This window comes from Gastrolobium bilobum, unplaced genomic scaffold, assembly GCF_033153095.1.
Source record: "Gastrolobium bilobum isolate Gb01-03AN ecotype WA unplaced genomic scaffold, APGP_CSIRO_Gbil_v1 utg113087, whole genome shotgun sequence".
NCBI classification, from domain to species: Eukaryota; Viridiplantae; Streptophyta; class Magnoliopsida; order Fabales; family Fabaceae; genus Gastrolobium; species Gastrolobium bilobum.
This window is the reverse complement of record NW_026899092.1, coordinates 43,029-57,642: the sequence shown is the minus strand read 5'-3', so window position 1 is coordinate 57,642 and position 14,614 is coordinate 43,029.

The window sequence follows — 14,614 nt, the reverse complement described above, 5'->3', positions numbered from 1 at the left end:
GCGGGATGCCCACGAACATGTCAAAAAATGCGAAAAGTGCCAAGGGTTCGCCTACATACATAAAGCCCCGCCAGAAGAATTGACTTCAATAACGTCCCCCTGGCCTTTCTACAAGTGGTGAACGGACATATTAGGCCCGTTCCCCATGCGGCTGGCCGAGTCCAATGACTGATTGTCGCCATTGATTACTTCACCAAATGGGTGGAGGCTGAACCTGTTGCTACCATTACCTCCCAAAAGGTGAGGAAATTCTTTTGGAGAATCATCATCTACCGTTTTGGCATCTCAGGAGAAATCATAACAGACAATGACACCCAATTCACAGACGCCAAGTTCCGAGAATTAACGGAGAATTTGCAGATCAGACACCATTTTGCCGCAGTAGAACACCCCAGTCCAACGGACTAGTAGAGTCAGCCAATAAAATGCTGGCTCGAGGAATCAAGAAGAAATTATACTCACATAAAGGTGCATGGGTAGAAAACATGGATAATGTCCTCTGGGGTTACGGGACAACTACCCAATCTAGCACTGGAGAAACACCCTTCAGACTGACTTACGGTGCTGAAGCTATGATTCCAGTAGAAGTCGGCGAGCCATCCTGGAGGAAAGATCATGTAACAGAAGTAACCAACAGCCAAAACCTCAGAAAGGCACTAGATCTCTTGAGCGAGCTCTGGGAACAAGCCGCACCGTCTGAACGCCATTCAAAGGGAAAGTCAGCTGCCCGGTACAATAAGAAAGTCATCCCCCGTAAATTTGAAGAAAAAGACCTTGTCCTTAGGCGGGCAGACGTTGGAAACAAGAACGCTCGTGAAGAAAAGCTCGCCCCAAATTGGGAAGGTCCTTATCGAGTATCTAACATGCTAGGAGATGTAGCCTACTCTCTAGAGACCTTGGATGGGAAAGCAATCCCCAGTGCATGAAATGCAGACAAACTCAAGAGGTATTACAGCTGATGAGAGGAACATAGGAGAGGTCACAAATATAATCAATAACTGCACTCTTTTCCTTTACCAAGATTTTATCCCAATGGGTTTTCCTTGGAAAGGTTTTTAATGAGGCAGGACATCACCTTTAATCAATAAACTCTTGTGTCAATTCCCCACTACTAGGGATTCAATTTTACTTATGTTTTTCATGACCAACAATTTCTTTTACGGGATGGTTCTCACCCCCGCCAAGTGTTGGACTGGGACGGTTCTCACCCCCAGCCAACGTACAAGTTGCGGGATGGTTCTCACCCCCGCCAAGTGTTGGACTGGGACGATTCTCACTCCCAGTCAACAGACAAGTTACCGGATGGTTCTCACCCCCGCCAAGCGTTGGACTGGGATGGTTCTCACCCATAGCCAACGTATATGTTACGAGATGGTTCTTACCCCCGCCAAGCGTTTGATTTGGACGGTTCTCACCCCCAGCCAACGGACAAGTTACGGGATGGTTCTCACCCCCGTCAAGCGTTGGACTGGGACAGTTCTCACCCCCAGCCAACGTACAAGTTACGGGATGGGTCTCACCCCTGCCAAACGTTGGACTGAGATGGTTCTCACCCCCAGCCAATGGACAAGTTACGGGATGGTTCTCACCCCCGTCAAGTGTTGGAATGGGACAGTTCTCACCCCCAGCCAACGTACAAGTTACGGGATGGTTCTCACCCCCGTCAAGTTACGGGATGGTTCTCACCCCCGCCAAGTGCTGGACTGGGACGATTCTCACCCCCAGCCAACAGACAAGTTATGGGATGGTTCTCACCCCCGCCAAGTGTTGGACTGGGACGGTTCTCATCCCCAGCCAACGTACAAGTTACTGGATGGTCGTCACCCCCACCAACCGTTGAACTGAGACGGTTCTCACCCATAGTCAACTCTCAAGTCTCGGAATGGTCCTCACCCCCAGTTCAACATACAATAACATCCCAAGCACAATATTATCAAGAAATAAGCCAAGTCATTAAGGGCGAAATTGAAAGAAAGTCTTATTGATCCGAAAGAGAAGTACAACACTACGGTTGACAGACTAACCATAGGAAAAAGGAAAAGCAGGAATAAAATAAAACTAAACTTGGCGATCTCCCACAAGGGTCGCCTCATCGGTTGTAGGAGCTTGTTCGACCGAGCATGTAGCGGTGGCATCCTCATCACCACCTTCCACTCCCTGACCGGAAAAGTAACACCAGCTAGCACCCCCGACAAGTCTTGCTCGGTAATATCGCCAGGAGTTCTACAACATGTTTCCGGAGGGTGGTCCTCCCTCGCATCATCCTCCTCCTCCTCAGTCTCTGAAGCCTCTTCAATAACTACCACCTTCTCATCTGAGATTCGATGAACCAATCGATTGCCCTCCACCACATATACAAGATTGAGGCCAACAATATCCACCCCAGGATGACGAAGCAAGACTTGGCGAAGCGCGTTGTTGAAAGACTCGTAGAAAACCTGGGCCAAGGCAGTCTCCAACTCTTTCGCTCACCCAATAGGCTGCTCCAAATCCCCTTTGGCGGCCTACAAAGCCCCTTGCGGATTGGCCAACTCAACGATTAACATGTCCTTTGCTAGTTGAAGGTTGTTTTTCTCTGCGGCGAACTCGTCCAAAGACTTGGACAAGTTATCATTCTCCTGAGTCAGGCGTTTAACCTCCTCACTGTCCTTCCTTAGTAATTCATTACTGTCCTGCAAAAACTTGCTGGAAGTTTGCATATCGTGAACCTCCTTTCAAAGCCAACCTACCTCAGCGGTCAAATCCTCAACCTTGCGCCCCATTTGAGTCAGACGATCACCCTGCGCAGAGCAACGATGACTGGCAGCAAGGGCCGCCTCTTGAACCGCCAAAGCACGACCAATAATTACTTGCATACATTCCACAATCTCCTAGTGGTCAATTTGTTCTGGCACCGCCACTTTCAGCACCAGCTTGGGGAAACTTGAGTTGAGATCCCTCTCTGACAGTTTCAAGGCCCTACTTAAGGGGATCGCAGTGAAAGAAGAAGGTTCTTTGGCAGTCACCGGTACAATAGCCCTTCCCTCGCCAGCGTCACATAGTGCCACCACCATGGCATCGCCAAGGTCATCAGAGAAATCATCCATGACATAAAAATCATTACCCGCTGACTGCCAAGACTCAGTTGGCTCAGTCCTCACCGCCTTAACCCCCCTTCGGCGGGAGCATCACTTCGTCAGCAAATCTCTTTTGACCAGAGTATACGCGGCCAGGAGTGAAAGGTTTTGAAGACGATTTGTCAATCGACAAGCCCCCAACCTTGTCTTGTACTTCCTTAATAATAGGCCCTTGGCCCTCTTTGCCAGCTCCTCGGCTGGAATATCTGCTGAAGACCGAATTTTGGTTTTCGATGGGGGAAGAGCTTTCTTCTTCCCTTTTTCAGCATTTTTACCCTTTATGGTGGGAGCAAGAATGGCTGAAGGAACCCCGCCGTCTGCAGCTTTGACCCGAGCAGCTGCCTCACGTGCAACCTTCAAAGCATCCATCAGCAAGCTTTCAACTGCAAGTAAAGAAAGATACACAAACGTTAGCAAAGATCGAAGAAAAATGGTTATGAAAAATGCCATTTTCAACGCTACAAGACACCGCCACACCTCCATAGCATAACACCTTCTTTTTAGGCCATTGCCCCAAAGGCACCCTAAGACAGTCAAACCACTGGACCACCCACTCCTCCTCCTGTGACAAAGTATCATACCCAAAAGAACAGTGGCTGGCGGGAACTTCATAGTGTTTTTTTGACCAGTACAACTCAATCTTACTCGCCCCATTCTCCCGGTCAACAAAGAAAGGTACCTCTCCCTCGCCAAGTACAGGCTGCTCCCAAAAGAAAGTCTCCCGCCAGTTCTTATATGAATCAGCATACGTTGTAAATATCGCCCCTAGCTTTGACCCCGCCTTTAGAGAAACCCAGCCTAACTTCTTAACCGAAGAAGATACTTGTAAACAGTAGAAGAATAACCTTACAAAACACACCCATCCAAAGTACCGACATAATTTCTCAAACACCCGAACAAACGCCCAAGCGTTAGGATGTAATTGAGAAGGTACAACTCGCAAATGGCCCAACACCCCCATTTCGAATTCAGAGAGAAAGAACCTGACTTTCTGATCGGTAAAGTGATTCTTATATACAAAGAATCGCCAATCAGCAACCCCTTCACGACGTGGTTTGTCACAAACTCGGTTAGACTCTTTAACCGACCACAGTTGCCATTCGTCGTCATTAGCGCCACCCTCAGTCAAATCAAAATTACCCTTCGACCGATAAGAGGCGCCTAAAACAGACGAGTTTGTATAACAAGAAGAAGTAGTCGCCACATTTGCGTCCACCCAGTTCCTCGCCGCAAAACGTTCATGAGATTGGCCACCCGCCATGCGTAGCCAGGAAATTATCCACCACTAAAACCTATGAGGAAGGACAAATATACAGTCAAATGCCAGACATGGCAACCAACATCAAGAGAAGTCAGTAAAGCCACCCCAAGAAACCAGTCACAACCTCTCTACTCCGCCCAATAATCACCCCCTAAAACCACCAACATCCCCCCTCACCAAAAAACACAATTCAAGTATAGTTCAAACACATGATGAACTCACCTGAAGAATTAGAGGTTTCAAAAGAGCTGGAGGTATAGAAGTCTGAGTAGCTGAGTGGGGAAGGCCACCAATGGGGTGGCACGTTGTAAATCCCCAAGTCTTCAGCGATGGCATCCCACACGCCGTACCGTATGAGCCGGGCATCTTTCGAATGATACCTACCCAACCGGTTGTCAGACGACTCATCGTATTTACGGCGGTGGAAAGATGTAGGAACTGGAGGAATATAGCACTAGGCGACATATAGTTCAACAGTCGGATGAATTATTTGTAAAGGGCGAGGCTAATAGTATAATTCTAGAGGAAGGTTTCGAGGATCTTGGTTAATGGAGGATAAGGGACGAATAAGACGCCTCACACCAAAAGCAGAGCGCCGAGAAGACCGACGATGCAATATGACCTAAGACCACCAGACGAGTGTAACACCCCGTGTATACCCGGTTTGTTATTATGTCATCGTATTAAGCAACGCTTAATTAAAATGCGGAATAACTTTTTCTTTTCAATTATAACGTCATTAATATTACCAAGTTGATTACTTAATCCTTTTTCATAAACATTTCCTGTATGTAGATTGCAATAAAACAGTTAACTGAAATACCTCCATATATAAATAGGAGAGTATCTAAGTCACGGAACTACAACACGTAGTCCGCACGTTAATCCTGATATATTAATGCAACTCAAATCTAAAATAAGACATAGTCAATCAATGTGGCATGGACAATCCCCATGCTCACCAAATAAGGCAACAAAGCCCAACAGAGTCTTAACAACAAGAACATGTTAATAAATATAAAGCAGGTCAGCATCCAAGTATAATCCAAGCATATCATCATAAAGCATAAATCTCAACTCAGCTTCAGACTCCTGTCGCCCGAGGTCTCAACCCCCAAGTTACCTGAACCTGAAATATGTGCCCCAAACGTGGGGTGAGATCTCTAAAAAGAAATCTCAGTAAGACAAAGGGTCCTCAAGAACTCTTCCACCCCAAGCTCACTTACAAGTATATTATAAGTTCAAAAACAGTAATTTCAATGCATGTTCATGTTAAAGCATTTATATCATGACAGTATAATCTTTTGCTCGACGAGCTAACTACTACAAATCATTAATCATGTGATGTATGCATGTGTGGTTCGACTGGCCAGGGAACAGGATAGGATTTATACACGTCTGTTACCTACCAACATGAGGGATGCTGCCTCATGACTTGAACACCAGGGTTGCTGCCTGATAATACAAGTACTAACATCACATCCATACATTACATCAACATCTATATTACACACCAGGGTTGCTGCCTGATCGTGTAAATATCCAAGATCACATCCATACAGTACATCAACAAGTATATCCACATGTTTCAGGCATATACCAATGCATATATCATTTTCATAAAAGCATACCATGCATATAAACCACCCTCCCATGGAGGTCGGTGGAACAAGCAACAGATTAATCCGAGGACACGCTTACCTCTTAAGCAATCAATCCAAACCAAGGCCACACAAGCTCAAGGCCCACAAACAGCACAATCACAATCTCCAAGGCTCAAAACTCCAAAAATGGAACACACTAGGAGTCCTCTACACAGCACTATGGTTCTGCCACTTTAAAGCTACGAAAATGCACTTCAAGCTTGGACCTTTCTCTACCAAAATGGCACCTTGAAGTACCAAAGTGCCAAGAATATGACTCCCTTACCCAAAATCAGAAACACAACATTAAAACCCCACAAACAGCAGCTTGCCTTCTCAGAAAAGTGATCTTCCTCACACCCCCAAGGTTGCTCTCAAGTGTCTATGAGGCTAGAAGTGAAGAATCCATCATAAAAGTGATGTCTTGAGGGATTTTATGAAGAAAAGGCAATGGCTTGGTGAAGGAGAAGATCGCTGCCTCAAGAAGCTCAGAAAACTCACGCAAGGTTTATGATTTCTGACCTAGGATCATGTGCAATTGAGGATTTATAGTCTCATTAACTCAAACCACACTGTATTAGTATTAATAGCTACACTTATCACCTTAATCTCAAACTTGGGATACTGAACCTAGCCATTTTTCTAAAATTTATCATATTTTTATTTTATTTTTTGCAGCACTTTGTCGGTACGCGCTTTTACGTAGCCAGTATCAGTTCTGACACCAGTTCTTATTATTTTGACTCCAAACTTGTTATACCAGTCCTATATATTAATCTAGTAATACATACACACTTTTCATAATTTTCCGGGATACTTCATCGGTACGCATTTATACCGTGAGGCAGAACCGATATCTGCACATTTCATCAGAAAAGCGACTTTCACCGTTATTAACCACTAACTATAATTGTTTAAGCCGTATCATAATTATAAGGGTCAATTATGGAATTATCTCATTAATCTCATAATTAATTAATTAATTTTCTAAATTAACGGTGCGAGTTCTTACATCGAGCGCACGGAAGTATCCGAGCGCCTTCTCCGAGAGGGCCTACGCCCACCGCCATTCCAAGATCCACCAGAACGACGCCCACCAGAACCTCAAGACCTCCCTTTGGGCAGGACCATGCGCCTATTGCGCAAGCCAGACCCAAAAGCCTCTTCGAAATAAGGAACCACAAGACTTAAAGCTCTTTAAGGCAAAAGGTTTTGAATCTCCTCCTCATTGAAACCCAGGAGCTCAGGTATCCTACCGTGTGGTAGGGACTCAACCCCAGGTATCAGCGAACGACGAATGCCAGCGTTACTTCTTTCACCAACACAGCCAGCAAGGAAAGCTCGCATAACCTCTCCCACCACACAATTGTCAAGCGCTTCAAAAGCGTCTATAAACCCCTCCTCCTTAACGACCACTTCCAACTCACGAAGGGCATCCCCAGTCAACTCACTCAACTTCACCATCGAGAAGAAAAGAAGGGAAACACGAACCTAGAACCCACGGTAATGATGAGGTTATTCATCATTACGACCCTTCGAAAATCGAAAAGTCACCTTGCTCCTCTATAGACACGTGGCCATCCCACCAGAACGCCTGATCGCCAGGTACCTTTTAAGAGAAGAAACACGCCAAACACCATACCACCTCGCCAAGGAACTAAACGCGTCCTGGAAAACCGAAGTGCTCTATCTTGACACCAAGCTTCACATGCTGCCAAGCTGGGGGGCTCTTGTTCCGGATGGCCCCTACCTGAACGCCCCGCTGGCCTGGGCCCATTCCTATTCAGAGAGGCCTCTACCTGAGCGGCCCAATGACCTGGGTCCAATCCCTCTTCATCTCCACGTCAGCCCTGGTGACCAACAACCACAAGCCCTACATCCTTCCTGCCTCCTGGGCGACTGCGCTTCCCCAGATGAGACACCAAAATGTCCTACCTAGGGATGCCAACCCAGCAGCAAATCGCCTCGGGTACAATAAATAGTAACTTTCTTCACAGAGGGAGCAACAGACACTGCTACCTCTGATACAGAGACTGCACTCCTGCACCCACACTAGTGTCAGTCGCCCATGATGCACTACTAGATACCCACTCCTCTTATAAATGCCCCTTCAAGACCAAAGAAGGGCATCTCATGTATAGTTATTCTGCCCATAACCTTGAGTCACACACATACGTATCCCCCATTATCGTCTGTTAGCATTCATACTTGGGACAGTGCTTCCTAACTTGGTCTCTACCTGTGCTAGAGGTATAACCCATACAATGACTCTTATCCCTAAGGGGAACATATTGAGCTTATAGATCACATCGGTACACTCCTATTATGATTTTTTCTTTCTTTTTGATAATGTGAGAGAAGAAACATGTGAAGATCTAATTTTAACAAAACGTTGATCGATATCATATTAAAAAAGAGAGAGAGTAAAGTACTCATCAATCATTCTTGCATTATCTTATCATAAAAAAGTTTGGCTCATACACCAAAAATTTTACATGTCACAGTTTCTGAATACCATGGTAATATATGATTGTGTGGTACTGTAAATTATTTTAAACTAATATAATATCAAAATTAAACTATTAAATTTATCATTTATATTTATTAATTACGATATAAATATGAAAATATTATATTTACAAAATTTTTGTTTATAAATTCTTACAAACTACACTAAGTATGACTGGTCATACTTCAATCAAGAATGTATGACCGTTTATACTTAGTGTAATTTGTAAAAAAAATTATAAAGGGATCATTCCATATATAAATAATATTGTATACAAAATGATAAGAAAATATGTTTGTCACTATCTAATATGGAAAAATAAACAATTTTTGCTGGAATTGTTAAGGTGGAAGGACCGCGAACTCTAGTAGAAGCCAAAATGCACATGAAATGAAACCAAAAATATTAAATCTGTGATGAAAAAAGAGAAAAAAAAAAAAAAATACATGCTCGGCACGTGAGTTGCTGCATGGGTGGATGGTCCCAGCAAAACTACAAAACCATCTGCCATGTCACTCCTCTGCTTCTAAACTGATTACGTGTAAAAGGCCCAAATACTGTTATATTTCAGAGTCTCAAATCCAGTTTTCCATTCAAAGAGTTAAAGTGACACACTTTTGATCTACCAATTGAACTTTTTGACATGTCATTTATTCACACTCAACATCACTTTTTTCACACTGGCCTTAAGCCCTGCGTGGATCAGTTTATTTCCAAGTTTCAACAAATTTGAATTCATCTATTATAGAATGATATATAAAGAAACTTTTTTTGTTTTGTTTTGAATAATAACCTTAATAAAATAACTAAAAACTCATTGAAGTTGTTTTAGACTTATTTTTATAAATTAAAAATTAAAGTATAAAAATAAAAAGCTTGCGAAAAGTAAAAGAACTTAGGCATTTGTTGCTTTGATAGTAATTCATAGTAAATGATTAAACAATATTTAACTTATTTTATATTTTATTTATTATAGCAGAGCTTACTTGACAAGTTTTACTCAAATAAATATCTAATTATGTTGTTTATCTAAATTAAAAAGGGGTTTTTATTAATCTCCTTTTACATAAGATAATTATCTTATGTTGAGAGAGAAAATGAGTGGGTCCCACCATTATAAGAAAAAAAAGGTGGGGTGCGAAAATCGAAGTGAGAGAAAATAAGAAAAATTGTCTTATGTTAAAGGAGAATAATATTTCCCATTAAAAATACCTTATATCTCTTTTCTTTTTTTTAAACTAACTCAACCATAATTATCTCTTTGAAGCTAGTTGGCTTCCCTCGGTATCCCCCACAAGTTTCGACTCTTTGAACCGATTATGAGACTAATCTGGAGTACCGAGTTGGTCAAGGATAAAGATATTTAAACTCCTCCCAAAGGTTACATGTGAAAATCGAACCGAGATCCTTTCCTTTTCACTTACTCAGCTCTCTTACTACTAACTGAACTACCACCATTTTATACTTCTTACACTACCCTTATACCTCTTATACTACCCTTATACCTCTTACACTACATACACATATATTATTTTATATTCTTTTAAGCATGAAATTCATTTTGGATATCGACTTAGCTCTAATTATCAAATGTTTCTAATGTGTTTCAAATCTTTACATGCAAGTTGGTTCTAGAAATTATATATATTGCAAGCCCAAGCCACAAGGCACCTAACTTGTACTATAACCTACCCGTCATCCATATATACTTTACATGTATTAAAACCTTTGTTAAAAAGAAATAAAAATAACAAGACTAGACACATGTCAAGTTAGGAGCACAGAGGTTGGTTTCTTTCTTACCAACCTTGTGGTATTATTGCCTCTGGCAAATACATTTGAGAAATGAAGGGCTCATTGATGAGTCTCACACTCACACCCACACAAAACGGTGATAGTGTTTTCTCATCTCTCTTCTCATTAAATCCAAAGGAGGGATGGGTGCATAGTGACACGTAAGCCATGGAAACTTAAAAAGTGACTCAGTCACCGACGAACCAGATCTTGCAAATCTTCCACGTCAGAACGTGGTTCAACCACAAGTCACCAACCATTGCATGCCAAGACATGTGAAAGTGCCACCAAGATCGCAACCCTACATTGTGTTAGCCATGTGATTCTTTTTCTTTGGCACAATCTTCTCTATAATTCTATGTAGTTTTTTTTTTTTTTTTTTTTTTCTATTTCCATCCAATTTTATTAATTTCTTCCATCTCTCTCACTCACTCCTTCCCATGACCAAACATTTTTTTTATTTGAATAATCTTATCCATTCAATTATTACATTCATAATAGCACACCATTGCACACGTGATTTTGTTTTTTATTAACAAATTTACAATATTTATACAATATTATATATATGTATGAATAATTAATTATAGTATTATTTTTAAAGTAACAGTGGCATCTACAAATTCAACTAAATGATAATTTAACACAAAATATATACAGAAAAATTGCAAAATTTGAGTTGACTTAGTTGTTAAAATTGAATAGTATCCTTCATTCGATTGTACTTAGTTGCAGAATTTAATATGTTACTTGTAGTTCTTCGTTACTAAGTCATCTTTTTATATTAATACAAATTTTAATTGTAACTGGTGACATAAGTAAACTTTACAATAAGACAACCTTCTTTTTTGCATAAAGAAAAAAATGTAAAATTTTTAATTTTGTTTTTGCTTAAAATACTAAAGCAACCTAGTTTACCGAAGGGGTGAGCATCATTATCTCTTTGTAATCTCTTTTAGTGAGGCTGTTTTTTTCACTCTAGTGCAACCGAGGAACGTCTTTATGTGTTTGGGGTTGAGCTTCTTTCCTAAGCAACTGCCTTTGTCCTCTTTGATTTTACATTTTATGATTTTTCTTCGCATTATCTGACTTGTTTCTCCTTTTGGTTAGGACTATTAGATTTGATGATCTAAGTAGGAAGAGACCAAAGTAATGATTCATCCGTCGATCTATACATGTAATAAAATTGACTGCTTGAGGACAATATATTAAAACCGAAGTTTAATAAATATCAATAATAATTTTCTATAAGTAGTTCAAATTCTTCTTCTTTTTTCAATAGAATCTTCTTTATATGTATTAAAAAAAAACATGTGTCATATCGTTTGAAAATTAGAAGTTTAAATAAATAAATAACTAAAGTACTCTATTACAAGGTCAAACTAATTTAGTTATAGGCTTTACAAGGTCATTGGATTTGTAAAGTCTCTCATCGTTTGGTAGTGCGAATTGTCCTAGACTTGAGAATGTCATCGAACACTATATTTTAGGGTTATACTTTGGCTGTACAACTCTATTTGCCTGAAAATAGAGAGAACAATATACTTTCGGGTATAACTTGAACACATGAGTATAGATGGACATGCCGAAAGGATTCACAATCTCCTACAAGGGATTAGCCGTTCACAATAACCAGTAGGACTTGGCTGACTTCTAGTTGATTTGGGAATCTATGCATAGTAAGAGATCATGAGGAGTCATGATTCATCTTAGAGTTAATAGAAGAAGATTCATAATTCTGTGAAAAGTTATATTTAGTCAATCAAGAGAGATGATACTCTATTCTTGCTCTTCACTAAATGTGAATTAACAAAAACTGTTTGAATTGAAATGCACACTTTTCATTTACAGATTGCAGCCTTAAATAAAGGCTTGATTACAAAAATCAGAATCTCCTAATAAAGGCGCCTTAAATAAAAAGGCTTGATTACAGATGATCAGAATCTCCTAATAAAGAGCAATTACAAACTGATCAGAATCTCCTAATAATCATAATATATTAACAGAATCTCCTAATAAAGGTGCCTTAAATAAAGGCTTGATTACAAATTGTTACAGCTTTCTTGATACGCCCCCTCAAGTTGGAGCATGGAGGTATGAAATGCCCAACTTGGACATGAATTGTTTTCGCCCAAGTGCCTTAGTGAGGATATCCGCTGGCTGGACATCAGTTCGAATATGAGCAGTACGTATGTTTTTGGACAAAATATGCTCTCTAATAAAGTGACAATCTAATTCGATGTGTTTTGTCCGTTCATGAAAAACGGGATTCGAAGCAATGTGAAGGGCAGATTGACTATCACAGAACAATTGCATGGGACGTTGATGATGAACACCAAGAGATTGCAAAAATGATTTGAGCGATAAAAGTTCTGCTGTAGCACTTGCCATTGTTCTATATTCTGCTTTGGCAGAAGAGCGAGACACAATATGTTGTTTCTTTGTCTTCCAAGAGATAGGAGAGGAACCTAGAGTGACAAAGTAAACAGTAACAGATCGTCTAGTAATTGGACAGCTTGCCCAATCTGAGTCACAATATGTACGAAGCTGAAGATCACAATGGCTGTGAAGGAGAATGCCTTGACCAAGGTTACCTTTGATATAGCGAAGGACACGGATAATAGCATCATAATGGATCTGTTTTGGATGTTGCATGAATTGAGACAGACAGTGAACAGCGTAGCTGAGCTCTGGCCGCGTTATAGTAAGATATATAAGTCGTCTTACTAATCTTCTATAGCGTGTAGGATCATAATATTCAGGTCTATCTGCTTTTGCTAATTGGACATTTGGCTCCATTGGGAATTCCACAGGCTTACAGCCGAGTAGACCGCACTCTTTGAGAATGTCGAGTGCAAATTTGCGTTGGCAAAGAAATAGACCAGAGGAGCTGCGAGCCAGTTCAATGCCGAGGAAGTATTTGAGTTTACCAAAGTCCTTGATCTTGAACCATGTGTGAAGATGATTCTTGACCTTAGTACATAGAGAAGAACTATTGCCAGCTAATATGATGTCGTCCACATATATGAGAACCGCAACAAAATGATCAGTAGTAGAGTATGTGAACAATGTATAGTCAGCTTTGGATTGTTGGAAACCAAAGGAAAGGAGAGAGAGACGTAATTTAGAAAACCAGTTTCTGGGTGATTGTTTTAGGCCATCTAAAGACTTTTGGAGCTTGCAAGCATAGCCAAGTGATCCATTAGAGAATCCAGGAGGAAAACACATATATACCTCTTCATCTAAATCGCCATGGAGGAATGCATTTTGAACATCGAGTTGGTGAAGTTCCCAGCCCTTTGCAAAAGCGACGGATAGGAAAGTGCGCACGCTAACCATCTTGGCAACTAGTGCAAATGTTTCCGTATAGTCATCACCGGCAATTTGATGGTTTCCAGCTATAACTAAACGAGCTTTGTAGCGCTCAATGGTGCCGTCAGATTTGTATTTAATTTAAATACCCATTTGCAAGGAATGACCTTTTTGCCATATGGAATTTTTGTGATTTGCCATGTCTTGTTGGATTTCAATGTCTGTATTTCAAGTCTCATTGCATGTTGCCATTTTGGATTGTTCATAGCTTCTTTAAATGTGGAAGGTTCTTGAGCGTTAGTGACCGTTGCAAGAAAGATTTGGTGCTTGGGAGAAAACTTATGGTTAGAAACAAAATCAGCAATATTGTAAGGCTTACCTGAGGCGACTGAAGGAGAGGTGATATGCGAAAGGTGTGTAGTAGTAGACTTGCAATGATAATCTTTGAGGTAAATAGGAGGTTGACGTTGTCTTGTTGCTCGTTGAGTGATTGGAGATGCAGGAGCCGAGGGAGCCGTTGCTTCGATGGACGGAGAGACACCAATAGAAGGTTGAGTACCTTGTGATATATCTGCAGACACTGGTGGAGGAGTGTTGTATGGAACCGGTGTGGAAGATTCGGCTGTGGGGAGCACAAGTGGTGCATCATCATGGTTCTCAATAGAAGAGGGTAATGTCTGTTGTAGTACAGGTGGTGAAGTAGAGGATTGCAGTGCAAAGGGAAACGTGTTCTCATAGAAAATCACATCACGAGAAACAAAGGTGACATTGGTTTCTAAATCCAAGAGCTTCCATCCTTTCTTATGAACTGGATATCCAAGGAGTACACAACGGCGAGAACGTGAAGCAAACTTGTCCGTCGGTTGTGGCACAATTGTAGAGTAGCACAAACACCCAATAACACGTAAATGATCATATGTTGGAGCGGTTCCATGCAGAACTTCGGATGGGCTGAGACCACCAAGAAGCTTAGTTGGGG